The 27,825-nt window shown below is 37.5% G+C and overlaps 1 protein-coding gene across 2 annotated transcripts in view; it reads left to right on the forward strand.

Moving 5' to 3' along the window:
• The window catches only part of LCLAT1 (lysocardiolipin acyltransferase 1), a 150,521-nt gene that overhangs the window by 82,716 nt on the left and 39,980 nt on the right, over positions 1 to 27,825 (forward strand). The window lies entirely within an intron of this gene.

A 27,825-nucleotide genomic window follows, 5' to 3' on the forward strand; every position in this document is an offset into this window, starting at 1 on the left:
CAAATGACCATTATAAATAAATATACGCTTACTTGAAATGTAATGCCCATTACATAACTTTATACAGATCTGTTATTCCTGTAATAATAATTGCAAAAAGTGTACCCTGAGTACCTTGATTTCTATCATCTGTGTACTGGCTTTATACTGTTACTAGATCATAACCCTCTTAAAGATATAGAAAGTCGTGCCCATAGTAGAGACTCAATCAGTATTAGTTGAGTTGAATATTATTTTCTTATCTGAAAAGTAAGACAAGCATAGTGTTCTAGCTTCATCTCAGCATTATGTATTGCACTGATTGATATCCATCATGTATGATTTATTTTATATGTACCTCTAATCACAGAGCATTTCAATATATGGTTATATAATTTTTTCAGTACTATATTAACCCTAAAGGAGGTTGCTAACTTAGAGAAAAGAGGCTTTTACATGAGAACTTTTTAAATTACACATCTTAATAAACTTTTGACTCAGTGCACCAAAAATTAGTTATATTTATCATGTTTTGTGCGTCATTTTTTAACAATAGCTTTGTTCTTCTTTGATTTTAGACAGATAATGATTTGATGCAAACATTATTTGGATCTGTTATGTTTTGTAACCCAATTACTGATTTGTACCCATGCAGTGATTACTTTTGCCATTAGACAAAAACAAGTTGAAATTAGGTTAAAGTAATTGGGGGTGAGGGATAAACACTTCATATTTTTATGAAGGGATGTCTTGGTTAAGATTGACCTTGCCTTCCAGGAGTTTACGTGGGTAGATAAGAATAATACACATGGAAAAAAGTCTAAAAAGTAATAGGACTGTATAATTACATGATGAGTTTTATGGTATATAACATAAATATTATGCTGAGTAATTATAGGACTGTTCAGTAAAGAGAGATCATGTAGTGTTGAAATACTCAGGTAAGGCTTCGTTAAGGAGCTGAATTTTCATTGGAGCTTAGAGACCGAGGTTAGAATAAAAATAAGCAATAAAAAATGAGAAAGGACAAGAAAAGAAGAGTATAAGAAAGGGCACAAAGTTTGGGGCATTGTCTTAGCAGTCAGCTAAGCAAAACCAATTTGAGCCGAAGACTTGTGTTGTAGAGTAGCAGACAATATTAAAAAGGTCGTATGGAACCATTATTGTTGAAAAATGTATTTTCTGCCCCCAAATAGTCAGGTTTTTAGTTTTGGGTTTGAAATTAATAAAATGTTTTTTGAATTCAAAATAAAACAATTCATATTTCAATCCATATTTAGCTCATATACCTAAATTCTAAATGTAAAGGAATGAGGCGTACCCTCTTTCCTTCTAGGGGTTATAGAGTTAATCACTAAGGAAAAACTAAATTCCCACTAGGTAATTTGGATCAGCACGCCTGATCAAAAGTCTTCAGTCTGTATCCAGGGAGAGAGGATTGCTGACTTAATGCCCAGATTATAAATGCGGTATCTGATAGCCCTATTTTTGGCTCCCTTGTTTTGGTCTACAGTAGTGCCCATCTACTCTGAGAAAGTTGGTAGTTAGTTACCTAATAAGTAAAAGCAGTATACCAATCATAAACAGCTCAGTTTCAAAAGCATGGTTGGACCATTTAATTTCTTGAACTTTTTGCTTTGTATACAGCTATCTACTGATGATACTATTGACTGTCTAACATTTATCAAGTACCTACCATGTACCATGTGCATGTAGTGGCTGTATCTAGTAAAGGTGGCCAACAGGAGCCACTACTCTTTGTGGCTCACATTGCACTTGTCTGAGTTGGTGAGCGTCCTCCAGGATTGTATTTTGCAGACCTTTCCTAACAGCTGGCCTATTCTAGGAGGCCAGGAAGAAAGGCAGGCGAATGAATTATTGAAATATTGGGTGCATTGAATGCCATGTACTCTGACCTTTTCATGTGACCTTTTATTGCTGGAAACTATTTATGAAATAAGATAAGACCTTTCTCTTATGTTAAATGTAATTGTACAGTAGATCTTTGACATTTGCTAGACTATTTCTGAGACCTTTTGCATTTCCCTAAATTTGCAGACATCTTTAGCATAGCAGTTGAGGCTATTTTATAAAGAATGAAACTTTTCTCTGTTTATGGTGATGAATAGAATACAAAACCTAAATGAAATTTGGATAAAAAAGTGTACAGATCAACTAAGTGACTCGGTCCTCCACATCATGAAGCAGAAATGATTCAAATTTGCCTCAGCAAAATTGTACATGACCATATGTCAGAGACCTTTGGAGTCACTCATATTGAATCTTTGAATGCCATGGTACTGCTTTCGACCAAAAATGGCATTTATATTGTTTTCTTTGTTCATTTTAGCCCTCTTCCCCTTCTCTGATAGCAAAAACATCTGAGATGCTTACTTAGGACAGATCTTGTCATTTTGTTTAATGAAAAAAGTCATGACAGTCTTAATGAAAAATGATAGAAGCCCTATATTTTGTACATAAAAACAACCATCTAACATTTATCAAGTACCTACATGTGCCAAGCACCGAATTGTTCACATTTCTTTTCTTCATCCGTGGAATGACTCATTCAGGAAGCTTTTTAAAACACAGGTGCTCAGGTCCAGTCTCAGATCTGTAGAATCACGGTCTGGTCAGGTGGTAGATGTCTGGGATGACAGCTACCTCACTCACCACTTTCGTACAGATCGCTTAGTTCTCATAACTGCGCTGGGTGATGTTTTGCACCCTGCCATTCCTGAGGAGACCGACTCTCTTTAGCAACTTGCCAGGGTCACCTGGCTACTAAGTGGAGGCACCATGTCTTACACCCAGGTCTGTTTGATGCCAAAGGCCATGTTCTTCCCACTACATAATAAGTTGACAGTTTTTCTATTGTAAATACTACAAAAATGTCATCTTTGTAGGTTGTTTTCCCTCTCCAAGATTTCTTCCTGGGATCCTTGGCTGTATTATACATTTTGTTTAAGCAGAAAAATACATCGAGGCTATCTTTCCTTGTAAGCATCTTTTATTTTTCTGGATCCTATATTTACCAGCTCCTCCTCCATTTTTCTAATCCTTAAAATAAAGCAAAACAAACAAACAAAAAAACACATGCTGCTTAAACTATCCTTTCAAATTGTATTTTTGCCACCAGCTCTCAAAAAAATAGCCTGACTTGATTTTCCCAACACTAGCTTGCTCGCTACAAAAAGATGTTTATTTATTATAAAACAGCACATATATATTGTCAAAAATCTTTAGAGAATTAATTACAAAGAAAAAGACGTTTATAGTTTTGCCAGCCACCTCTCAGAAATATTCAGTGCCTGCCTTGTTACATGTACTCATTTATTCTGTGTTTTGTCACATTTTTATATAGATAAGACAAAGTTAGGGTCAAATCATATATTTTGTTTTATAAAGTTTTTTTTTTAACTGACTATATACTTTTTTCATTATCCTTACATAACTTTTTAAGTATGATATAGTAACATATGCATAGTAGTCTATCAAATAGGGAGGGCTACTATTTATTTAACTGGTCCTCTACTGTTCAGAATTTAAATTGTTTCCAGTGTTCCACCTCTATAAATAATACTAAAGCGTGCATGAATCTTTGTAATTATTTTCTTAGGATACGTTTCCAAGGATGTATTTCCAAGTCTAATTACTTTTAAAAAGTAAATACTTTTTTTTAGGTTTTAAGAAAGTTTTATGCTCTTCCCCATTTCATTCAGTCACCAAATTTGACATTGCCTTGGATGCATCTCTTAGAAACATCCCACCTTCTTGTATTTTCACAGTGGCCCCGCGCATGGCATCCTATTATTTCTTTTTCATGTCTGGCTTTCTGACTGGTCTGCCCCTGGTTTCTCCTTTGTGAATCCATATTGCACACAGCTAACAGTATTCACAAAGTACCACTCTAATTTAATCACGTATACATTTATTTTGTTCTGAAAATGTTTCTTGGGCATATATGTTGCTTGGTTTACTGAGTTATCAAGACACAACCCATTCCTTTGAGTAGCATAAGGTTTAAGAAACATTATAATGCAGTGTCATAAGAGACATGAATAGAAAGTAACTTGAGGACAAGAAAGGTTAGTCTGTCTTTACCTAGATTGACATTGAAGAGGTAGCATGTAAGCAGAGTATTAAAGATTAAGCATTTTCCAGGGAGGAAAAGTATTTAAATATTTATATTCCCTACATATTTTTTGGTCAGGACTTTCTAAAATATGATTCCAATCTACTTTTAAAATTTTACTTCTCAGAACCCTACTTCATGCAGTGGGAGTCAATCTGAATTAATAGACTATTCCTGACTGTGCCTTATGCTTTCTGAATTTTGCTTCTGGTTATGTCTGTCTGTCCGCTAAAACCTGCAATGCCTTGCTCTTTAAACTCCAAATATTATTCTTCTTTTAATGATCTTCTAAGAGTCCTGTTTCCCCCAGCTCGCAATTATCTGGACTCAATGTTTTCCCGCTCTATTAGGACTTAGCACAGTAGACCTTATGCTAATAGTTTCTTTAATGCATGCTACCTCTTATCTTCCAAATAGGACTGCTGTAGCCCTGTCTCCTAGACTTAACATTAAGAGCAAGGATTGTATTTCTAATCCAGGTAATGCCTTTCAGCCTTATGTTATTTCCCTTTTAGCAACATCTGGAACCGCTGATTCTTCTTGAAATGAGCTCTCTCCTGACTACTTCTCAAGACTTTTGCAGGTTCTTTATACCGATCTGTCCCTTGAATGTTTACGTTCCTCATAAGGCTCTCAGAGAAACAAAGGTTCCCTTGTTCTCTCACTCCACATATTGTTCCTGGGCCATGTTATTCAAGTTGGTGGCTTAAATGATTATCCATGTGCTATGGTTCCTAAGTCTAAACCCTTAGTCCAAAGCCCTTTCTCAGTTCAGAGCCATAAATGTGACTTTTGTCACTTGGAGGTTCTGTAGACACTTCAGCTTCAATATGTTCAAAACTGAACTTGTCATTTCCCATTTTCCTCTTATTACCCCAACACCTCAGATTGGTGGTGGCAGTAATGACAATATTGAGTGTTTATATGCCAATATTATTCTAAGTGCTTCACATAGATTAGTCCATTTAATTCTTGGAGAAGGTATTATCATTTCCATCATATGCATGAGGAAACTGAAGTACAGAAAAGTTAAATAATAGTGCAAGACTCCCACTTTTTAAATAGCAGAGCTGGGAGTCTGGCTGTAGAACCTTTGTCGTCACAACTATGTATCATTAACTCCGTTGCTCAAATCACAAATCTGGAGGTCATCCTTGCCTCCTCTCCCTCAGCCTTTCTCACATGCCCTGAAATCCCAACCAAGGCCTTTTGATTTTCTCTCTTAGTATCTCTCACGTTAATCTTTTTCTCTTCATTCTCACTGCCATCAAATCTCCCTCAAATTATCGTACAGCTGGCCAGCTGGGCTTCCTAGTTCTGGTCTGCCCTTAACCAGTCCTTTCTCTACATTGTAGCTGGACCAACGAACCTTTAAGTGAGGTTGTTAGCCTCTTTGGCTCTGACGTCAAAAGGCCTGGGTTAGAATTCTGGCTTCACCAGGATTAGCAGTGCGACTCCTCAGGTCACTTTCACTCAGTAAACCTGTTTCATCATCTGTAAAATATGGTAATTATAGTACTTACTTTAAACGATTTTGGAGGACGCTTGCAAAGACTCATGGCAGCCATGTACGTAGAGCCCAGAAAAGAGCGAGCACTCGTAACCGATGGAGCGCAGATGCGATGCTGTCCGCTCCCAGCTCAGCTCTTCCTGGGGGGCTTCACAGGGCTCCAAGGCTAACTCTACTTCCTCTAACATGATTTACCAGGCTTTCTGCGATCCCGTCCTTGCTTACCTCTGGCCTCCTCACCCGCCTCCCTTGTGGCACCCTGCGTCCCAGCCTCACTGAGCTGCCGGCGTCTCGCAGAACGCAGCACTCGGAGCCCCCGCCAGTGCCGCGCAGCTCCTCGCTCTCGGGCTGTAGGCTGCAGCCCAGATAGCTGGCCATCCGAGGAGCCTTCCCAGCTAAGTTAGACTTCTGTGTTCCCCGCAGAGACGCTTTTCCTACTCTGTCTGCCCTATATAAATGTTTTCCTACAGTATATCACTTGTTTAATTGTTTTGTCCATTAACTCACGTTTCCTGACCATAAGCTTCAAGTCTTTCCCATTGACAGTTTTTATCCTCAGCCTTCAGCACAGGCCTGGCATATAATAGACACCCTTTAAGTTTTTTGAACCAGTCAGCTAGCTGCTTAATGTAATTTTATGCCCTGCTATGTTCCAGTAAAGATTTAAAGTTCTAATAAAGATTTAAATGTAAATGTGTATGCTACAGTAACAGCAATGCCACAACATAAAAGAAATTAAGGTAAAAGGAAAATAAGGGTGTGAAGTTAGTATACAATATATGTTACAAGGTTCATACATATGTCGTAAGGTTAATACACAAACTATATGTTACAAGTTTCTATGTTCCTATAAAACATAGGTCCATAAATTGGCCCTGAGTTTTCTGGCACCTTTTATGGAGGGAAACTGAATGGTATCATTGATGAGGTCCGTCAGGTCAAAGCACGCCACATGCTCAGGAGCATGATCATTTCTGAAGGACTTGAGAGGACGACCCGCCGCGGTTCCTCACAGGACACTGTGCACTGTCATGCCCAGCGTCCGCATAGCTTTGTGTTCCCCTTCTGTCAGATGTTCCACATAGCCTCAGGGAGCTCTTCCTCGCTGGCCGTGGCACAATGAAAAGGAGCAGTCAGTACAAGCAGCCTCATGAGAGGTTGAAACGTGGCCTGCATGTGGATCTCCTGTATCTCAGCTCTAAAGATACGGAGAGACTGCGTATTTCACTCACTAAGATTTCGGTGAGAATTGCTTCGTACTGAGTTTGGTAACTCTTCACAAAGCATCTGTTGTACAGATATTTTGTATCATGAGTGATGTGCAGGGTAAAGGGCTTTACTAGCAGTCAGAGCTGGGAGCAGGATTCTCTTAGGAAAGGTGAGGAGCCTGCTGAGATTTCACACAGAATCGAAGACCACTTTACCTCCAAACTGAGGCTGGCCAGTGTGTTCCTCGGAAACCAGTCGGGATTTACGTGTTTCTGTGTCCTCTGCAGTGCTTCAGAAAATGGTGCCCTGCATGTAGTCAGCAGGCCGTTGCCCAAGTTCAGTCTGTCTGTGTGGCCTTTCCAGGCTTGTTTCGTGCTGTGACCCTACTTCCTATCTTCATTCCAGCTGTGCGGGATATACTTTCTCATGCTATTTCTTTTCCTAAATTATTCGTAGTCATCTGGGTAGCTCCTGTTGGCCCTTCGAAACAGTTCACATGCCTTTTCCACTTCAGACAATCTCCAGACCTCTTCAGGTTGCTGAAATTCCCTCTTCTTACTCACCGTACTCTTTACATTTGTCTTAGTCACTTTTTTCATATTATTTTATAATAAATGATGTTTTTTTTTTTCTGTCTCTCCTATAGACTCCTTTAGGGTAAATACTGTGTCTTTTTTTTTTTTTTTTTTAATTTCTGAGGCCTTAGTCCAGTGCACAAATGTTATAGTGCTCAGTATTCAGTTTAGGTTTGTATAGACGTTTGTAGATCTGTTTTCAGCATCTCACACATATACGCTCATTGATTAGTAATGCCTCCTACCACCTTCAGTCTAGACATCAGACACTTGGCAGATATTAATTCATTTTGACCCCTTTATTGCAACAGAGGTTAGATTTATGGTAGTGCTAGAGGCCACATAAGGCAGGTGCACAGTTGATAAATGCTCTCATAAGACAGTCTCCTATTTTATTAACCACTGAAGGATAAAAGACTGATTTTTTTTTTAACAAAAGATTATCTATACTATTAGAAGGGACACACAGAAGCATGTTATTTGTAATTTACATGAGCAGGGTCTTGGCATTTGATCATGTGAAAAAGCAGTATGGAATTGAATTGTGGCTTTTAAATGTTTCCCTGGTTTATAAGAATTTCTACTCAGCAAGCTTCAGATTCTCAGTACCTCTCTGTACCACTTGACTTCAGTAGGAAAAAAGTCTTGTCCTGGGCTGTCTCCTACATCTCTAACATCAGTCAGCTATTCTAAATGCCTACAGGTGAGAAAGATAGGCCTGGGTGATAATGAGTGCATGTCTTATGACATCATTAATAAAAAAATTCTCAAAATATACATTCTACTATTGGTTAGGAGATTATCATTTTTATTGATGAGTGAAAATTATATACATGTTATCTTTTACTTATTCAAAAAGTTTGTGCTTAAATATTGATGTTCTGTTACAATGTTTATATTATTTTCTTAAGAATAACATGCTAAAAAATGCTGATAACTGTGACACTTACAAAATATGTTTATTTTAAAATCCCAGAATTGTGGAAGAAGCTTTGTAAGTAAAATTTGCGGAACTGCCTTTGAGTGATAACTTTCTATAGACTGTATACTAACCATAAAGAATATTGTTACATGCATGAAACCATTTTGAGAGTTTTCCCTCTGAAGACAAAAGCGAGAGAGATGAGGCAGCGGAGGATGCCAGCAGCTACGCCAACACGGTGTTAACGCCCCGTGCGGCGACTGCACGCCAAATCTCCATGTCCCCACAATGTTGTTTGGAAGCAAAATACAGGTGTTTCGGTGCATGTGCAAAATGTATGTAACAATATACTCTAGTTTCCTGTTCACATGAAAACCAAAATTTATTCTCACCAAAACTGAGATATTGGCCTGATTCTAAACCCCATGGCTACTTGAATCCAGAGATTCATCTTAACAGGAACTTATGCTTGCCTTTTGGTTTTATATAGTATATAATTTCATTGTGGATATATTTCTTTTTTGGGTTTGTCCAAAAAAGCTTTATTTAGTTTCTTCTTTATTCTGGGCATGTGTCCATTTCATTATTTATAAAGGTTGTGCCTGTTCTCTTTTAGCTTTATAGATTTTTTTCTTATTTAAAATATCTTTTTTGTATTTTTCCAGTTGTTAGGACCTTTCTCATTTTTCTTTTCTGAAATAAATTAATGTTTGTTTTGAGTATTGCAAGGACATTGTTAGAATAATACTGACCTTGCTGGTGTGTGTTTGTGTGTGCAAATGCAAACCAAATTCATGTGTCTTTACTTTTGAAAAACAGATTCTTAAAAAATTAGTCCCCCAAAACATGAAACTAAATATAGAAATCATTTACTTATAAATGTTGAAAATTGTTTGAACAGCTTTCAAATGAATTGTTTTCTCTTTTATTCTGCATAATTATAATTTATATGTAATATAAATTATATGTATATATTACATATCGTTATATGTATATTTTACAACATAAACACCCAGCACTTACCTGATTGCTAAAAGCACCAAAACGCACTTTGTCATAGAACCTGGGCTGAGCAGAACGAGTCCTGGTACAGTCATAAGCTGGCTCCTCTGTACTCCATGCGGCAGAAGGTGTTGCTTTCTCCTAACAGTCACACAGGACAGGAAAGCACGTGTGTCCTCAATGGCTTTCCTGCCCTGTGCAGAAAGAATTATGTTTGGCTACGTGGAGCAAATTCCAAGTGTTCTCCTGCTTGGTGAGATCACTGACTTGGAGAATCTGTCAGCGTGTGCATATGCACATAGCGTGCCTATTTTGGTGTGCGGATTTTGTGATTAGTAACAATGCAAATACTTTTCATTGTGGTTTAGTCATCTTTTTCACAGAGAATGATAATTGAAGGAGAAATTAAAAGTAATATAACTACTAACTTACATTTATTTCTCAATCTTTGTTTTGTAAAGTACCTTTTCCAGTTACAGTATCATTTGAATGGAATAAACTAACGGTAATCTGCAATGTAGTCGATTCTTTTCAGTATAACATTTTACATGAAAAAAAGTCAATGTCTTAAATCTTTTGACAGCAGGTATCATGTTTGTGCTCTTCTTTGTCTTTTTAATTCTCTATTTTTCATGTTGCATGCCTGTCTGTCATGACTAAAATCCTTCTCTAGCAAATATTGAGTGCTGTCAAGTAAGCACCTGTCAGTGATTCCTTATTATTTATTATATATAACACATTTTAAAAGGATCTACAGACTTGGGTATTTTAAACAGCCTTTTAGCCAACCAGCCTTTGGTACTCTGTGGGTGCTACACAACTTCTTAGATGTTAAATGTCAGAAACTTGTGTTGAGCGTTGTTTGCTGTATTCTGTAGGTTAACAACTGCTTTCTTTGAAGTGGTAGATTTTATCTTCCCAACTCTCCGTTCTTTGGATTAATTTTGCGTTGTATGAATGTAGTATGAAAGTAGTTTGGGGTTCTGTGTAGGAACTTTGACAGAACTTTTGAGAATGTTTTACAAAAGTTTAAAAAACCTGTAGTTTATTAGTGATTTACATCTTCCTTGTTACCCCATAGATTTGAAACGGCCTTTAGCAGAAGATAAAATAAGGAAAACATGGCTTACAATGCCAAAGTCAGGTATTAAAGCGTGTGTGTGCATAAGGTTTTATTATCCAAGCTGAGAAAAACTGCTCTAATCAAACCTGAAATTATCAGTGACCTTCTTAGGAGTCAAGGCATAAAGGGTCTTCCTATATTTTACTCATTACGTTAAGTCAATGGTGATTTACAAAGGTAATACTAGCTAAATAGCAGAAGATGAAGTGTTAGCCGATGCCTTTTCTAGACATAGTTATCACTATTCTTGGTTAGCAAATCTGAGTTCAGTTAACCAGCATTCCTCACATATGGACAATGAACTATTCCTATTTTTGCAGACGGCTCTTAGATGCCATTATTATAAAAGATCTACCACTTGGCCATGATATACCTCCACTCAGGAGAAGAACTTGGTACTATCGATGTATGTGGAAAGTATAGTTAAGTCTTCACTTAACATCGTTAATAGATTCTTGGAACTGCAGCATGATGATATATAATGAAGCCAGTTTTACCATAGGCTAATTGATATAAATAAGAGTTAACTTCCTACAGCATCTCATCAACATCATAACAAAACAATGTTAAACAAAACGACATTATTTGAGGACCTGCTGTACTTTGAACATTATTTTCTGGATCAATGAGACTTACTTGCTTTCATCCAAAATGGAATTTTAGCATTCATAATAGGTTCATAATAGTAAACTCAGACAAAGTATCCAAATAGGTTAACAATTAGTTTTCATTAAAGAAATTATTAATGACCTTTCTTTTCAGTGCAGTATCTTGAATATCTTATGTAATTTATTAAGCTTTGGCTGTCTCACCGTCATAAAGTCAAAAAATTGTAAGTTGAAACATCATAAGTCAGGGACCATCAGTACTAAGAGGGTAAGAACTAAAATTAGGAAAGACTTGCTAGGAAACACTGACTTCCGTTTGGACTTGACAGATGAACAGAGTTTAGGCGAAGGGACATATCATAAAAAGTTAGTTCTGTGCATAGTATTAAAATTGTGCTTATTAAAGGTGTTTATATTTAAATAGTCAATAGAAAATGTCTTTCTTGTAAATGCATATAATCTGAGTCTTTGTTAAGGCCTATGTAAAGTTCATACCATGTGATCAAGGCATGCTGGTGACAGCTTCGGAATCAGAATTTATGATGAACTCGTCCCTGTGCCCATGTAGATCTAGCATCACAGGAACAATGTATGAGTGCATGGTAAAGAAGGGTTGTAGTAGGTGGCAGAGTAAAGGGGAACATTTAGGGAACTAGACCTTGAATTAGACATTGAGGAATAGTGAGGTTCGATCGGGTAAGGAAATTGGGAGCACAGTCACGGTTGGAGATCCAGCCATGGGGAGTGGCCCGATCGGAGCTCGGAATTCATCTTTTTAAGTGGTAGGATCCAAAATTGGAGAGGAAGTGTTAGTTGTCATGAAGTCTCACTTCTAACAAAGTTGGGGCGGGGGGGAAGAATCAGAAATAGTGAGAGTTGTGAAGATGCTATTTATGACTTTATAAATCCTCTGGGACTGGTGAGTAAATTGTTCCCTTCTTAGTATTCTAAGAGTTGATTATCTTCCTAAGCAGTTTACTACTATTCTCAGATAAAATAAGATTTATTGAGTTTTTATCATCATGATAGTCATCCCAAAACAGTCTTCTTTTGAGATTTCTGCATTTATTCTATTCAGGTTAAATGAAGACTCAGTAAAAATAATTGCATCTCATTTTTTTTTATATCTCTTTTAATCCACAAATGAGGTATTTACAGACTGTATAATGGCATATAGTAGGAAAAATGTATGATTCATCCTAATTACAAAGCTTTTTCCCAGGAAAGAATCATTGGAAAAATGTCTTGTATTTTCACAAATAGCTATGAGACTTTAAAATTTTTTTTCTTTTTCTGTATATGGCTGTAAATGGTCATAATTTTATATTTGCATGTATTGCTTTGATATGAATTAATCTTTTTCAAGCAGTATTGGCCTGTTCCAAGGTCAGATACTTGTGGACTTTATGGATTTGTTCTCTAAAACTTCAGCAATGCATCAGATTCTAGGTGCTGATAGAATTCTTGCATGTAAAATCTGAGAAGAGTCACTGGGTGCAGCAACTAGAATGTATTTGTTGACCTCAGAACAGTTTCATGGGACTGGGGTGACAGAAGCCAGATTTGAGAGGAGTGAAGGTCGATGTGCAGAAATAGAGATAAAAAGTAGGTGATTCCTACAGGCAGTTTGCTGAAAAAGGACAGGACAGAGTTCGAGTAGTCCGTAGAAGGAAGCCACATCAGGATAACTATGGCATGTCAATATTTTTAAAGGCACAGAAAATTCAGTAGCAGAAAAGCTGAAAGTGAAATGAATTAATGATGGAGCACATTTGCTAAGAACTTAGGAGGGAATAGAAACAAAGTTCAGGGGATTCCTCATTCTAGGGCAAGAGGCAAGGCTGACTATGCACATATGTTTTGAATATAGATTTTGGTAGTGAGAAGGTGAGGGATTATTTGATGGAAGGCCATTCTCTCTGCCAGATCAGAGGTTAGGGAATCCGATGAGGGGCGGGTACAGGGCAGAGCTATTCATTGAGAGTTTGGAATAGGTGCTGTGGAAATGAGAAAAGGAAGCTGATGAAAACAAGTAAAAGCAGTGCTGAGCACAGGCCCAGTCTGGCTTCCACCACAGCCGTAAGCTCCATCCAGAGCGGTGACCCATTGCCTGCACTGGCCTCCTCCTTCCCACCACCTGCAACACTCCCATTTCTTCTGCCTTTTATCAAGTCTGCCTGTCCCTCCTGCTCAGCTCAGGTAGATTGTTTCGTGATCTGTTCAGAAAGTGCTGTCAGTCCCCCTCCAGTCTTTCATAGCAATCGAACCACTCCTAAGAATCACATAACTTGCAAATATATTTTATCTGCTTTTCTGGATTTTAATTCCCTTTGGGGCAAGGGTCACGGGTTTGTCAGTATTAATGTTTCTGTTTCTGTCTGCCTAAGGTAGGGCTGCTATGTTGTTCAATAAATAATGAATGAATAAATTAATGAATGAAGCAAATTCACCACAACCAAATTGTATAAGAGCAGTGGACCTCTATAGGAAGGTAATGTTTGTTAGAAATCTTTGGCCAGCTAATAACTCACAGGCATCAACTTAAAGATTTTATATGTATATACTTCTCCTTCACAATAGCAGTGAAATATGTTGTATTTGTAGATGATTAACTTGGTGGCTCAAGTTTTAGTATTTGGCTTATTCGTATTCACCTAGGCATGAAGAGCTTACGCCAAGCACAATCTCTATTGTGTCAAACTTTTTTTTTTTAATCATGGAGCTTTTATCTTGGCTTTTCTAATGGTTAGGGTACTAATGCCATAATGTACCACACACCCAAAGATTAGGCTTCCTTTTGAAATTTGTTTTTAGTATCTTATTGACTCACTGTGCTATGCTGAAGGAACTTTGTGTACCAACATTAGCATCATATACTGCTGGCCCTACAAGATTTGACTAGGAGAGGAGAACTCACGGGGAAAACAAGGAGGCAGCAGTTACAGAAAATGGCAATGTTAGACTTCGCACAAAATATGCTGGAGCATGCCTGAGAATTCTTAGCTTTATAAAGCCTTGCTTCCCATTGTCTAGGAGCTCATAACATTTCATAAATTGAAGAAGATTGCTGTTCTCTTATAAAGGTCATCCTTTTATTAATTAATTTTTTTTGAAGAAGTTGAATGTTTTATTATTAAACTTTCTTGTTTTGCTCCAAGGCTGTTGCTTCACTGTGTAAAAATAGCACCGGCAAATGCAGTATATTGCAAAATTAAGACAGTATTGTTCATCATCTGACGCTGTAGCAAGTAACAAAAACTTTTCTCCACTGCCAGTTGTTTCCAGTGGAAAGATCATTAAATATTTTGTCCCAAATCCAGATGGATGGATGTAAGTAAGTTGTAATATTATATAAAGCTTAAGATAACAATGTCGTTATCCTCAAATTACATAATTTTTATAGCTGGATTTTACCATAAATTATTCCAGGAATTCTAAATGTAACCGTGGCCTAGTCTAAAAATCATAGGGTGTTGTAGAAAAGATGCATATTATGTTTCTCCGCAATCATTAGAAAGTTAAGGGATATTTTCTTCCAGTAGCATTGTAGTTTCTTTTTCCATTGATATTACTAAAAGTTTCTCTTTTAACTCTCCTATCAGCCGCTAATTTAAGACAACTATTCTAGATAAAGTTGTTTCATACTACTTTAGGGGGTTCCACGTTCGCTCCTCGGTAGATTTTATGTATTTCTCAAATGCTTCTTCACTCATTACTCCATCTAATTCTGAAGGGTTATTCAGTGTCATCTTGATCAACCAGCCGTCTTCATAAGAAGACCTAGTGACAAGTCCCAGATTTTCTGCAAGAGCTTCATTACCATCAGTTATTCCTGATAGAGGAGCATAGAGTTCGCTAGCAGCTTTCACACTTTCCAAAGCACCAAACTCATCTTGTTTGTTCAACTTTGGCCCAACTTCAGGCCAACAACAGTAAACAACATCTCCTAAGCCTTCCTGTGCAAAACTGCCGATTCCCACTATTATGATACCATTTTCTGGGGTTGTTCATTCGTGTTTCTCTGCATTTACACATGGAGAGTAGACTGGGGCTGGTGTGCAACATCCTTCAGGCACCTGCCCCAGGGCCCCGGCAGGTGCCAAGGTGGCATGCGGGCAGCAGGCCACGGCCCACATGCTCCATGCTGCCCATAGTGCCATGTTCGCCAAGGTCAGCCTCTTTGTCTATCACTTCAGAATTTTTAATAATTCCGATATTCATATTCTGCTGATCATTTTTCACTCTGTGAACCAGTTTATTTTATTTATACTCTAATTTAATTTCGGCGATTTTATCTAATGTGCTGGCCCATACAAACTTAATATATAGCTAAGTTAGCCAACAGATGTAACTAGCTGTTTGTTGGGTATCAGAAGTACATTGTTGTGGCTTATTGTTAAAATAAAACTCAGTATTTAGATCTTAATTTGCATTTCAGAACTTTATTTGGCATTATTCATTTGAGGAGCTAAACTGGAAGTTTCTCAGATACTTCTAATGCCTCTTTTGCCATGTTAGACATAGAGAGATACAGATGGCAGTCGACTCATATTCCACTTATTCGAACTCCAAGATCATGGGCTTCATTGTTTCGTTCAAGTGCAATAAAGGGTTTTCTGCATCACAATTGCAGCCTTGTCCTCTGACTGCCATTGCCCCTACCCAAGGCCTGGAGAGCACATACTCGAATTTTTTCCTTGTGTCAGTCCATCCACTTATATCCAGGTTTTCCTCCCTCAACCCCCAGTGCAGTCTCTGGACAGACAGTGCTAAAACGTGCTCTCTCCTGGGGGAAGGGTGGTCAGGACAGATACAACCCTCAGATTCGAGGTTTATCTGCTGAACGTGTTCAGAGTAGGCCAGTAGATTATCAAGTGGAGTGAATAAAATGCAGAGAAAAGAGGAAAAGGAATCTTGCCAAGCAAAGCGCCATCATTTCTGTGGCAGTTTCTTCCTATACAGTTATTTCCACACATTGGCTTTTTCAGGCTTCTTTGTTTTGGTGTATATATGTGAGATTTTGCTTAGAAATCACTCAGGATCTTAGCTTTGTTTTGTTTTTCCTACCAAAATTAACATGCAGGGAGTTTTGAAGTGGACGAGAAGATGAGAGAAGAGGGGTCATTTCTAGTTGTGGCCATTTCCTCCATGAAGCTTCCTGGTTCTGTCAGCCAGAAATAGTCTCTCTTTCCCCTAAATTCCTACAGCAGTTTAACAGCACTCGTGTTACGGCATGCCAGCTAGTGGTGCACTTGCATATACAGACCTTGCTCTTCTACACTATGAGCCTGTTGGCTACCTTGATCTTTCTTTGTTTCCAGCCCTCGGTACATACCGCCAAAACTAGCTTTGTGTTGCAGTGGTTAATTATTCTGGTTAGCCAATTCATATCTAGAATGGTTTTAGTAATAAAGAGGACTTCTTGATGACTTAGTGAATCTATTCAAGATATATGTTTGGTAGGTACAGATACCATAGCCTTAAAGAAGGTTAAAGATTGCTGCTTTGTATAGAGATTAATGGCAGATGGCCATTAACTCTGAGCTATTTTGGAAGAGTCTCTGGATTTCTTGTTGCAGTTTTCTAGTTCATTGTAATTGGACAATGTCCTTTCCAAGTAGCAGAATTTGGTCATGGTTGCTGATGCAGTTTAGCAAAAACATCTTTTCATAAGGATAATTAGGCTGACTCTTTTTACTTTAGATTTCATTAGAACTGGCTTTACTTTAAACTCTAATATAAATGTCTTTTGACTTCAGCGATGTCCTTTGCTTCTCAGGCACATCACGAAGCATCAATGATCTTTCCAACAATGTTATTTGGTACCCATGGATGACAGGGCAGGGGAGCGGGGCAGTGGGAAATGAAGAACCAACTGCTGTCCTGATAAGGAATCAACATCACTGTTTTTCAAAAACTCTAGCCTTTCTCTTAGGTGATTCACCGTCTGCATGAACATCTTATTCTCTGACCACAATCTCTTACATTACAACTGTCAAAAGTTATTCCCCCCATAGCCATTCTTTACTCTCATTAAGATCTCTTTTCCCTTAATGCCTTTATCCTTTTTCCCTAGTCATAATTATCCTGCTGCCTTCCCTCTCTTCTCCCATCCCAGTTACACTCTGTAGCCCACCCTTTAAAGCCATAGTCTTGCCAGTATCCCCAATACCTTAGCCCTGTCGCCCGCATCTGGCAGAGGTGCAGTCCTGCATTTTGCCAGCTGCCCACTCTCTCTACACTGGTTTTGAGCTCTGATGGAGATCATCCCCCCAACTATGCAGATCTCTACAAAATAAATTCTTGGTTGCTGTATTAGTTTTCTAGAGCCACTGTAACAAATTACCACAAACTGGGTGGCTTAAAACAATAGAAATTCTCTCACAGTCTGAAAATTAGAAGCCTGATATCAAGACGTTAGTAGCCACACTCCCTCTGAAGTCTCTAGGGAAGAACCCTTCCCCGACTTGTCTAGCTTCTAGTGGCTGCCAACAATCCTTGGCATTCTTCGGCTTATGATAACATAACTCCAGTCTCTGTGTCTGCATCTTCAATGGCCTTCCTGGTGTCTCTCCTCTTAATAAGGATACCAGTCATCCTAGATTTAGTGCTCACTCTAATCCAGTACAGCCTCATCATGACTAATTATATCTGCAAAGACCCTATTTCTGAATAAGATCCCATTCTAAAGTTCTACTGGACAGGAACTTAGGGAAACACTATTCAACCCAGTATAATTTCTTATCTCAAAACTACCCTCTCTTCCTTCGAACCTGCAGATTACCTGAGTCTGCATTCAATATTTCTTCCTGTTGTAATGAAAGAGATCCTCCTCCTGTGTCAAACTTCATTTTTCCCCAGCTCTACACTGGATCCTGTACCTTCCTGCCGTCTCAGGAAACCTCACTCTAAAGTTTATCTCCTTTCTCTTAACCATGTCTTTAAGCTCTAACTTACTAATGGTTCCTTGTCCTCAGCATTTATGACATTCAGACAGTCTGTAAAAAGACAAAGAAAAACTTACATCTACACGGATGTGGGTTTTTTTTTTTTATCATGCAGTTTTTCTTTATCCCCATCCCTACTCCAGCTTTTATTCTACCTCTTTCTTTCCTGCAGACACAGGCTTTTTAGAAGAGCTGTCAACTCTGTCACCATGTCCTTATCCCTAATAACTTCACAATGCTTTGTAGTCAGTCTTCCACCTCTTATCTTCCATGGAACCTGAAGTCTTTCAAGTGACCACCTGGTTGTAAAACCCAGATCTTGTCCCTTCTTGCCCCATCACTAACACTTGACTCTGATGGGCAGTCCCTTCCTCTAGAAACATCCCCTGCCTTGAGGAGAGTTTATGGAGAATTGGGGAAGAGGATAAACTAGATAGAACTACAAGACATCTGAGATTTCTTGCAATTCTAAGATTTCATGATTTTCTGAGATTTTAGGAACTTCAGTTTACTTTGTTTATAAATGTTTTAAGCAATTTGTGGTTATTTAAACATGGTAGTGCTTTTTTAAAAAAATAATGTTGAGACTACAGAATGTAACATCTTTCCCATGTGGTTACTGTAATTTCAAAGAGATTATTTTTAGTAACTGTATTTGTTATTATAAAATTTCTCAGAAATAGAAAACACACTAGGGAAACTTTAAATAGAAACTAGATGTACTGAATTTTAAAGTCTAACATCTGAAGATACAAACTTTGATGTATTAAGTTATCTTTTGACGTTCTGAAGTCTGAAAAATCCTCTTGTAATATAATGTTTTTATATCTATAAACATAGGCTTATCCCAATTAATTTTTCAAAAGAGTAGGATGATAAAGGAATAAAAGAAAATGGAAACTAAATGGTATAAAAGAGTTAAGCAAAACTCGAACAGTTTATAATTCCCTCTCTTTCCTTTCAGTATCTATAGTATGAAGAACTCAGTTGTTTATGGTAAACATTTTTCCCCCCAAACAGCTTTCCTTTTAGATAGTTTAATTCTAGTAGAAGTGGGACAATTCTAATGGAATTTTTATCCAAGAAAAATGTTTAAAAGGTAACTGGCCAGCCTTTAAATTGCTGTGTCATTCCAGATGTCCCCATCTTCCTAGCCCGAAGATGCAGTGCGGTCCCGTTAACACCAGGAAGCGCTGTCTTGGAGCCCCCCAGCCGGGCTTCTGCATCTCTCTCTGGTGTCTGCCAAAACTGTCCGAGTAGTTCTGTCTCAGGGGTTCCGACCCGGTGGGAAGTCTGCTCATGTGTATTGCCACCTTGATCAGGTCATCTCACAGCTGGCACGGGCCCCGAGATATTGCTTCACCGCCTAGGGCATGGCTTTGTATGCTCCCCAAGCTGCCAGCCCCCCCCCCCCGAGGGCTAGAGGGTGCTGCACTCCCTCTGTCCTGATGGATGTCCTCCTTGGAAAGAGTTCCTTCCGCTTTTAATCTTCTCTCTCCCTGGGAGTCAGACCTAATCCTCGCGGAAGGAAAAACAAAACAAAACAAAACAAACCTTGCTTTACTCTTCCTGCCCTTTTTACCAGTTTCTTCTCCTGTGGCTAGGCCCCAAACATCCTCCTCAGAGGCCTTTTTGTACTGCTGTATCATTCATGCATGTAAATGAGGGTGGGGAGCAGGAAGTGGATGAACAGTTCTGTCAGTCATACCGGTGCCTCTGTCTGGAGCCAGAGCTCCAGGATTCTGAGGCTTCAAACGCTCCTTTCCTTTCTGTCCCCCCATCCACTTCAGTTTTGTCCAGATGTAGCAAATTAATAAAACACCCAATGAAATCCCATCAAATAAAACTGCAGAAGTCCTCAAAAGTTTTTTAAAAATATTTCCTTTCCAATATGAATCGCTACAAACTTGATAGTTTAACAAGATTTCGGTAAACAGTACATTTTGTAAATTCTGCAAATTGGTTATTTGGCAATTGGATCCTTTAGCAACTTGGCCTGTTCTTCATCAGATATTAAATCTCAGGTTCACCCGAGATGTCCTACTGCCATAGCTTTCATGACAGTGAACTTCAGAACACTTCTTAAATGTTATTATATGTCTTCCAATTGAAATAATTGTTCCACATTTAGTTTTATTGAGAACAAAATGTCATCTCTCTGGGGTTTCTAATCAGTGCGTGTAGCACGATTACAATAGTTCTTCTAGGATACAGTGTCGCGGCCTCTATAACATAGCTGGAGGCCGACTGTTTCAATTGTAATTGGATGAGTTGAGGCAAGGGTGATAACAGGAATGTGTATTTGTCCTAAGCCTGGAGAATAACTGAGGGGTGCCATGCTGAGGAGAAAAAAGAGAAGAAAGGACAGTGTATTACCATCTACTAAAGATTTAAATTAGACATACAACTGAATAAGAATATCGTTTTCTTCTGTTCACCTAATTCCTAAATTAAAGGAATTCCTAAATCAATTCCTATTGACATGAGAAGTCTGTTCTTTCAGCACTAGTATTATTAGAGTGAATTGAATTTATTACCCTGCAAAAAAAGTACAAATGTATGTACACATGGATAGATACAACTATAAATAGCTATTTTATCTTTGCTATCCAAAGCATATTAAAGTATCTATGAGGAATGACTTTTACCCAGTAATTTTGTAGTTCCCTTTAGGTCTGCTATTGCTCTTCCAAGTTTTTATCATCTTTGACAAATATTTAGTGAAGGGCCAGGATTCTTTTTGCTGCCATCCAGCATTTGAAAAGAATCCCGTGTCCTAAATCTCGACATTCGAGGGGTAATTCAGGGTAAGAGGTGATTTCTGCCATCGGTGTGGCATTTTCAGTTCTATTTTATCGAACTGTTTTGAAACAGAGGTGACAGTTATGTTCCCTCATGAGCAAGAGTTCAAGGCCATCTGCCTTCGGGCTGCCCTTCTGGTGCATTTGATTTCACTTATATACTCATTCTACTCTTAGACTTTACTGAGAGAAGATGTCTGGAACCTGCTGGTCTATAAGGATCCTGATCCTTCTGCATAAGAACGGCCTTCATCCAAACGAACTTCTAGTGATTCTAGAACATTTGTGGGTGAAGACGTGGCTTAAAACATCACTTAAAAATAGTTTTTGCCAGCTATTTTCTGTAAACTGTCGCCATTAACCTTTTAATACTAGGGCTTTTGAGAGATTGCTTTTCAGATAAGTAAAAAGGTAACTGCTTAGTTACTCTTTAACTGAAGCTAAATTTACAGGTGGCAAGGAAATCACTTGATTTCTAAAAGTGAAAGAAAGCATTAGAAAGAATAAGATATTTGATTCGGCCTTCCAAGAGGCAGTAAATCTATTCATCACCCATTCCTACGTGAAGGTGGGCCTACTGTGTATGTTGGGAGTGGTGAGGCATGGCTCCTACACAGAGGAGGGAAATTAATAAGCAAATTACACATTTACTTTGAAATGGAAACTTGACATTAAAACAGATAGATCATCTTATGTTTCACTGTTTGGAACTCAGTAAGAGTTTCAGTAACTAATTAGCTAGCAGCAGGTGGCGACATGGAAATATATTAAATATACATAGAAAACTCAGATACTGAAGCATACAGAAGGGCCAGATCAATTTATTTTTACATACACAAAATGAGATTCAAGAGTGCTAAATATCAGTAAAATAAAAAATAGTAAGTACTATTAAACCATCAAGGATATGCCTGGTCAAAGCTAATTAATATGCCATCCATTACTTGTCTAAATATCACTGATGAAATACACTATATGACTTGTAACATCAAAGTATACTGTGATGTTATAAGTTTAATGAATGAAGTTTTCCTTTCTTTTCAGTCCTTCAACTTAGAGGTAAAATTGTACAGCTGGTGACCGTTTGCTTTGCATTCGTCAATCAGCAGATAGAAGAGCATGCTCCTTTCACAATCTAACGCATTGCAAAAAACAGTTTGTATGATTGAAATGTATGTATTACAACTATCTAAGAAAAAAATGTTACTTCCCAAACTAGAGTATGGTGACCAACTTGCTAAACTATCCCCATCACATCTGTAAAATGAGGATACCTGCCTCATGGGATTATTGTCAGGAACAAATAACATAATCTGCGTAAAGAGCTTAGCTCAATCCCTAGACCACACGTAGTGTTCCATAAATACATCATAATTATTACTAATTATCTGTTCAAGTACAGATTTCAGCTGCTGAGCTTTGAGTCTAACGTTGAACTAACTAACTAGACTATGCTCCATTCTATAAGGTCATCAAATGAAAGTCCTTTTGAAAGTATTTTGTTATTTTTAAAATTTAGGTTATCATCTACAAACATTAAAAACAAGTATTTTATGTGTTATATTTGGAATGTTAGGGTAAGTGATAGAGGAAATAATTCTACAAAAGTTTTATTGAGCACCTACTACAACCAGGCCCTAAAACTATAATAGTTAATAAAACTCAAACCTGTCTTCTCTAATAGCCTAAAGACCACAGGTTTTTAAGAGAGACAAACAAGAATAATTACTAACACACTACACCATTCCATCTTTCTTTGTCTCTCTTTGCCTTAAATACGCCATTCAGTGTAGAGGTGAAAACTTATACCTTGAAACCTGGGTGTGGCTTTTGCTCTTAGAGTTTTCCCTTCCTCGCCTCCTTCACAGTAGTCATTCATTCCTCCCTTTCATGGTTTCTGTGTCTTAAAATTCTTACATGCCTATCTCACCTACAGACTGTTAACGTCGTGAGTTATTAATTCATTTTTGTGATCCCAGCTCCTGAGCACTTACCAAGCACTTTATAAATGTGGGTGGACGGGCGCTGCCTACTCTTCCCTCTCCCGGCCCTTTCCCACATTCCCACACACACCTTGAAAAGGAGTGTTGAAACAAAGAAACGAACCCAAACTTATTAATAGAAAGCAATAGTAAATAATCAATTCGATTAATAAGAAAACATTATTTTTCTCCCGTAACTTAATAGTTATATTCATGTATAGTGAAGCCCGATTAATGTGACTTTCTCAGTTCAGAATGAATTACATTGTTTATAGAACAGGACTGAAATATATCATTTCATGTATGAAGAAGGGGGTTGCCAAGCAGAGAACAGTGTGAAGAAAACTGTTGGAGGGTTGTTTGATCCATTTCATACCTTTCATCGCATTCATTTAAATATGTTCAGTTGATTGATTACAAACGATAATAAAAGAGTCATGTGTTTATTAAAGTACATACAATAGAACTATTTGCCAATCTGCTATTAGCACTTTGCTTTAACAAAATATACTTGAAGCAACAAAGATGTCATTCTTGAAGAAATCTGAAGTGGAAAACAGTTCCTCTTCTTCACAGTTAATCCAAATTAAAGAGCTCTTGAACTCCTTACTCACCAATAAATGGCTGTAAAGGCTTAGTTAAAGGACTTTCTTAATTTAAAGCCACATCCACTATATCAGTATATTCTGGCATATGGGCTATACATTCCATATATCCCTTCAAAACCAACATTCAACATTTATGATAAAGCATTCACTGATAGTTAATTTTATAAGGAATTTAGTAGATATATCTCATAAAGTTATTATTCAAAAATCATCCTCAGCACTTGAAAACCTACTTCTTGTGAGATAAAACGAATGAGCTAGGTCTAAGACTCCCTCAGGAAAGAATTACTTTTACTACTAATGCTCATTCTTATTTTAATGTTGCCTGATCTGACCTTTCTGTGATTCTGTATAACAAAATAGTTTAGGGTGTCGTTCTATGTCTCTAAGAAGTTTTTCCTGGTCAACCACATTCGTTATTTGATAATGAAGGTATATTTTACATTTATACTAAAATAAGGTTTGTTTTGCATGACAAAGTTGGACTAGATAAAAAATTAATAGAGCGCAGTCTATTTTGTATCTCCTGGACTTTCGTGTTATTTAACTTCATATCAGTCCACCTTCCTGCCCATCATCTCTTTACCTTTCTACTTTAACTCTTTCATTTCGTATAAATGTATAACCAAGAAATTCAGTGCTATTTCCAGTAGTCTACATCACCTCAGGCAAAATTAAATGAGTCTCAAACTTTATTAAGGGAATACTAACACTATTAAGAGAATATTATACTGAAAGTTCAGTAAAATATCAGATTGATTATATTTTGTCTTTCCAAAAAAAAGCCACGTTCAAGAAAATACTTTTACTATGCTTGGTAAATTGTTCATTTTAATTTTTGGCAGAATGAATGAATTAGAATTTAACATTCCTTTTTAAAAAGAGTGTCCCTGGCTAGCTAATCAAGAATTTGACCGTATTACTTAAAACTTGGTATATCCACAAACTCCATTATGAAAAAAAAATTTTAAATCTGGCAAAATGGCATTCACCCTTATGTTTACCTGGGATTGATCTTAGCATCTACCTAGTTGGAGGATAGAAAATTGTGCCTGAAACAAATTTCAAAGAAATATAATCTAGTCTTTTCAAGTAGTATTTTACTCAGGTCGAACTTTTAATCAGTGGGTCGGACAAGATATAAATTTTCAGGTGTTAGTAAACCGTTTCGGCGTCTTCATCAGTTGAGCTGTCTCCTCTTTCGCTTGCCTGAGGTATAGCAGCATCACTAAGATACCCCTGCCATTCTGGGCTCCCCGCGCATCACTGATTTCTTCACTCCTACTCCAGTCATATGCAGAAGATATTTCTGTGACATCATTTTAGGAGACATTCCTGTGTTTCATCACAACATGTAAAATTCTAATTCTCAAATTTTGTCACTCCATGATTATCCAGCTAGTTTAATTTCCCCTTATACTCATTTTCAAAACAAACGAACAGAAAACCTACAAAAAATATGTTTTTTATTTTAATAAAGTTTTAATAATCTCACGCTTCTGTTTTTAGGACATAGAAACTCAGGGATATTGTAGGGGCCTGCTATTTTTTGTTATAAGCCTTATTGTACTATATGACTTTTTAATTTATATGTTATTCTAATAAAAATTAAGGAAAAATAAAAATTCCATAAACTCATTCGTGCAAGATAACATTTTGCTCTGTATTTAAATAGTTCACCTAGTTTTTATCCAACATTTTATTTTGAAAAATTTCAAACATACAGCAAAGTTCAAAGACGTTTACCATGAACACCCATACACTCACTATTGAGATTCTACTCTAAACGTTTTACTCATCTTGATAATCGATTAGTTGAACATAATCCCTGATTAGAGCTCTTTTATGAATTCACTTTTTGGCTTGCTCTTCTTAATTTGTATCAAGTTGTTATTGCTGTTTAATTTCTCTTATTTACTAAGATTCCTTGTGTGTGTGTGTGTGTGTGTGTGTGTATGTGTGTGTGGGTGTATACCACCTTTTCAGAATCAGAGTTCCCAGGCATTACACCAAAGGGGACAGTTATTTCTACTGGATTGACCATCGTGTGGCAAGGTCTTTTATTTCTCAGCACAATGTATAAAATTGTGAACCCCCTTCTTTCTACTCTTGTCTCAGGAATTCCATTTTAATTGAAATGAAACAATACGTAATATTTCTCTAGGAAAAAAAAACCGAAGCAAATTTCACTGGATATTTTTAAAGGTTTCTATAAAATTTGTACCATATTGGAATCTTGTTATATAATACGCAAATAGTCTAATCAAGCATAAAATAAGCATTATATGTATTTCCCCTATAAATCATGAACCCGAAGGTTATTATCTTGATAATGCTAGTTCAAAAATGATTGCCTGTACATTTTGTTTGTTGTTCTTTGATGTTTTTTTCCTTCTCTTTTATGTTCTTTAAAGACCAGTTTTAATCATAGTCTTTTGTGAATGAGAGGTTTATTATGTATCTTTTATTCTATGAAACTTAGAATCGGTTTTCATTGTGTTGTCTGGCATACACCCATTTCTCATCATTGAATTTCTCCCATCTTTTATTTTCTTTCTAGGTACTGCTCTGTAATACATCATTACTAGTGTACAATGGCCCTGACCTTTTTCTTGCTTATCTGGTTTTCCATTCCTTGTCTCTTAGGCCCATTCTCTTTTTGGTGTTTATATTAGAATTAACTTTAGTTATTCATTCAATTCACTAATGTTTCAGTTTTGTGTTAGCACTAACTTGAGCTACACAAAGATGCCTCCACCTTGTCTTCATTCTGCTGAACTTGGATTCTCAGTGCTTCCTGAACACATTGTGCCCATTCCCAGCTAGATCACCTGCCCCTTTCTGCAGCGCCATTCTCACCTGTCTGCCCTGTTTCATCCTTAACTAGCATTCATCAGGTCAGCTTTTGCCGACCTTAATAGGTACATTTAAAAATAATATGTTAGAAGGCTTTATTTATATCAAGGTGATATTTATACCAAGGGTTTCAAATAATAGGTCTGCATAGCTTTCCAGAAGAGTCTGAATTTTGGGATTCTAAATTTGAATATGGTATGTTATCCCTTTTCAAATATTTTTTACTACATGCCAAGAACTGTTGTAATATTTCTGGGCAATTTTTCAACACTGAGTTGCTCTGTGAGTGAAGATAATTACTGAAGTGGTAAAACAACCAAAGCAGAACACTAACTTTACTTCAGTATATTATTTCTTTTGGTTAAAGACCAATAAGACCAAGATTGTGGGTTTAATCCCATGTGGGCCAGTTAACTTCTCAACAGTAAATACTTTTCAGTGTTCACATGAATATGACTAGTTTAGCACGGGCTCATTTATCATGGTCAGTGGTGCAAACTTCATATCCCAAGGTTAGCAAATGTAGAAAATAATAGATTTTAATGAAAAGATTTAAGTTATTTGGCAAGGTTTCTATTGTTTTTTTTTCTAATACAGTGCCAGAGACTTACCAACAAAGGGATATAAATGTTGCATGTAAGTTCTTTGTAAATAGTGTAATTCAATTAGTATAGCATATAAAATAATCGTTAAACTGTATAAATTTCCAAAATGAAGAAAGAAATAGCATAAAGTTTAGAACACGATGGATTTGGGGCCAACTTCCACAGTGAGCTGTTAGGGTGAATAGAAGTGATGAGGGAAAGAGGCGGCTGCCAAACCTCTCGTCAGGTTGAGGGAACCGGTTGGTTGGTATCACTCAGCTTCTTAGGAGAATTTCTAGTGCGAGGCGACAGTAGTTTGATTTAATCAGATAGACACAAGGAAGACCTGTAGGGTTTTCACCAGGAAATAATGGGCTGATACGCAGGTTTGATAGCGATGATCTTTGCAGCCCTGTTAACAGTAAGGCAGAGTAGAGAGTAGATTGCTGAGCTTTTAAAACCGTGACCACTTTCTGCTGCTGTGGATCTTACTGGATCCTACCAACAACTTAGAAATGCCCCTCAGAAGAGGTATAGTTTGTTCCTTCTGCCCCAAACAAGTCCAAAGTGTTTCAACTCCAAGAGTTAGAGAACTTTGGGAAGTCCTTTCATGAAGCCGGCCTTTGGTAAGAGGGTTAAAGAAGTGCGGTTCCAGAGGTCACCGTATACTGTTTCTGCACTCCGCACCCTTGACCGAGATCCTGCTGTTTTTGGCATCTGAGACTTCTCCTTGGACACACATGCTCTGGGGGTGGTTCTGTCCTCCAGACTTATCAGAATCAGCAGCCTGTGTCTCATTTCTGCAGAGCTTTTCACAACCCGGTTAATCTAATTAATCTAATCAGCCGTTTCTCCAGAATGCCTTTCTTCCTGTGTATCATGCACATTCAGTAACAGGAGCTTTCGTTTTAATGCTCCGAAGTGGAGGAGTGAGTAGTCTAATGGTGGAAAATTAAGCATCACGACCACCTATTTGGGAGGCTT

Source organism: Rousettus aegyptiacus, unplaced genomic scaffold, assembly GCF_014176215.1.
Source record: "Rousettus aegyptiacus isolate mRouAeg1 unplaced genomic scaffold, mRouAeg1.p scaffold_m13_p_7, whole genome shotgun sequence".
Taxonomy (NCBI): domain Eukaryota; kingdom Metazoa; phylum Chordata; class Mammalia; order Chiroptera; family Pteropodidae; genus Rousettus; species Rousettus aegyptiacus.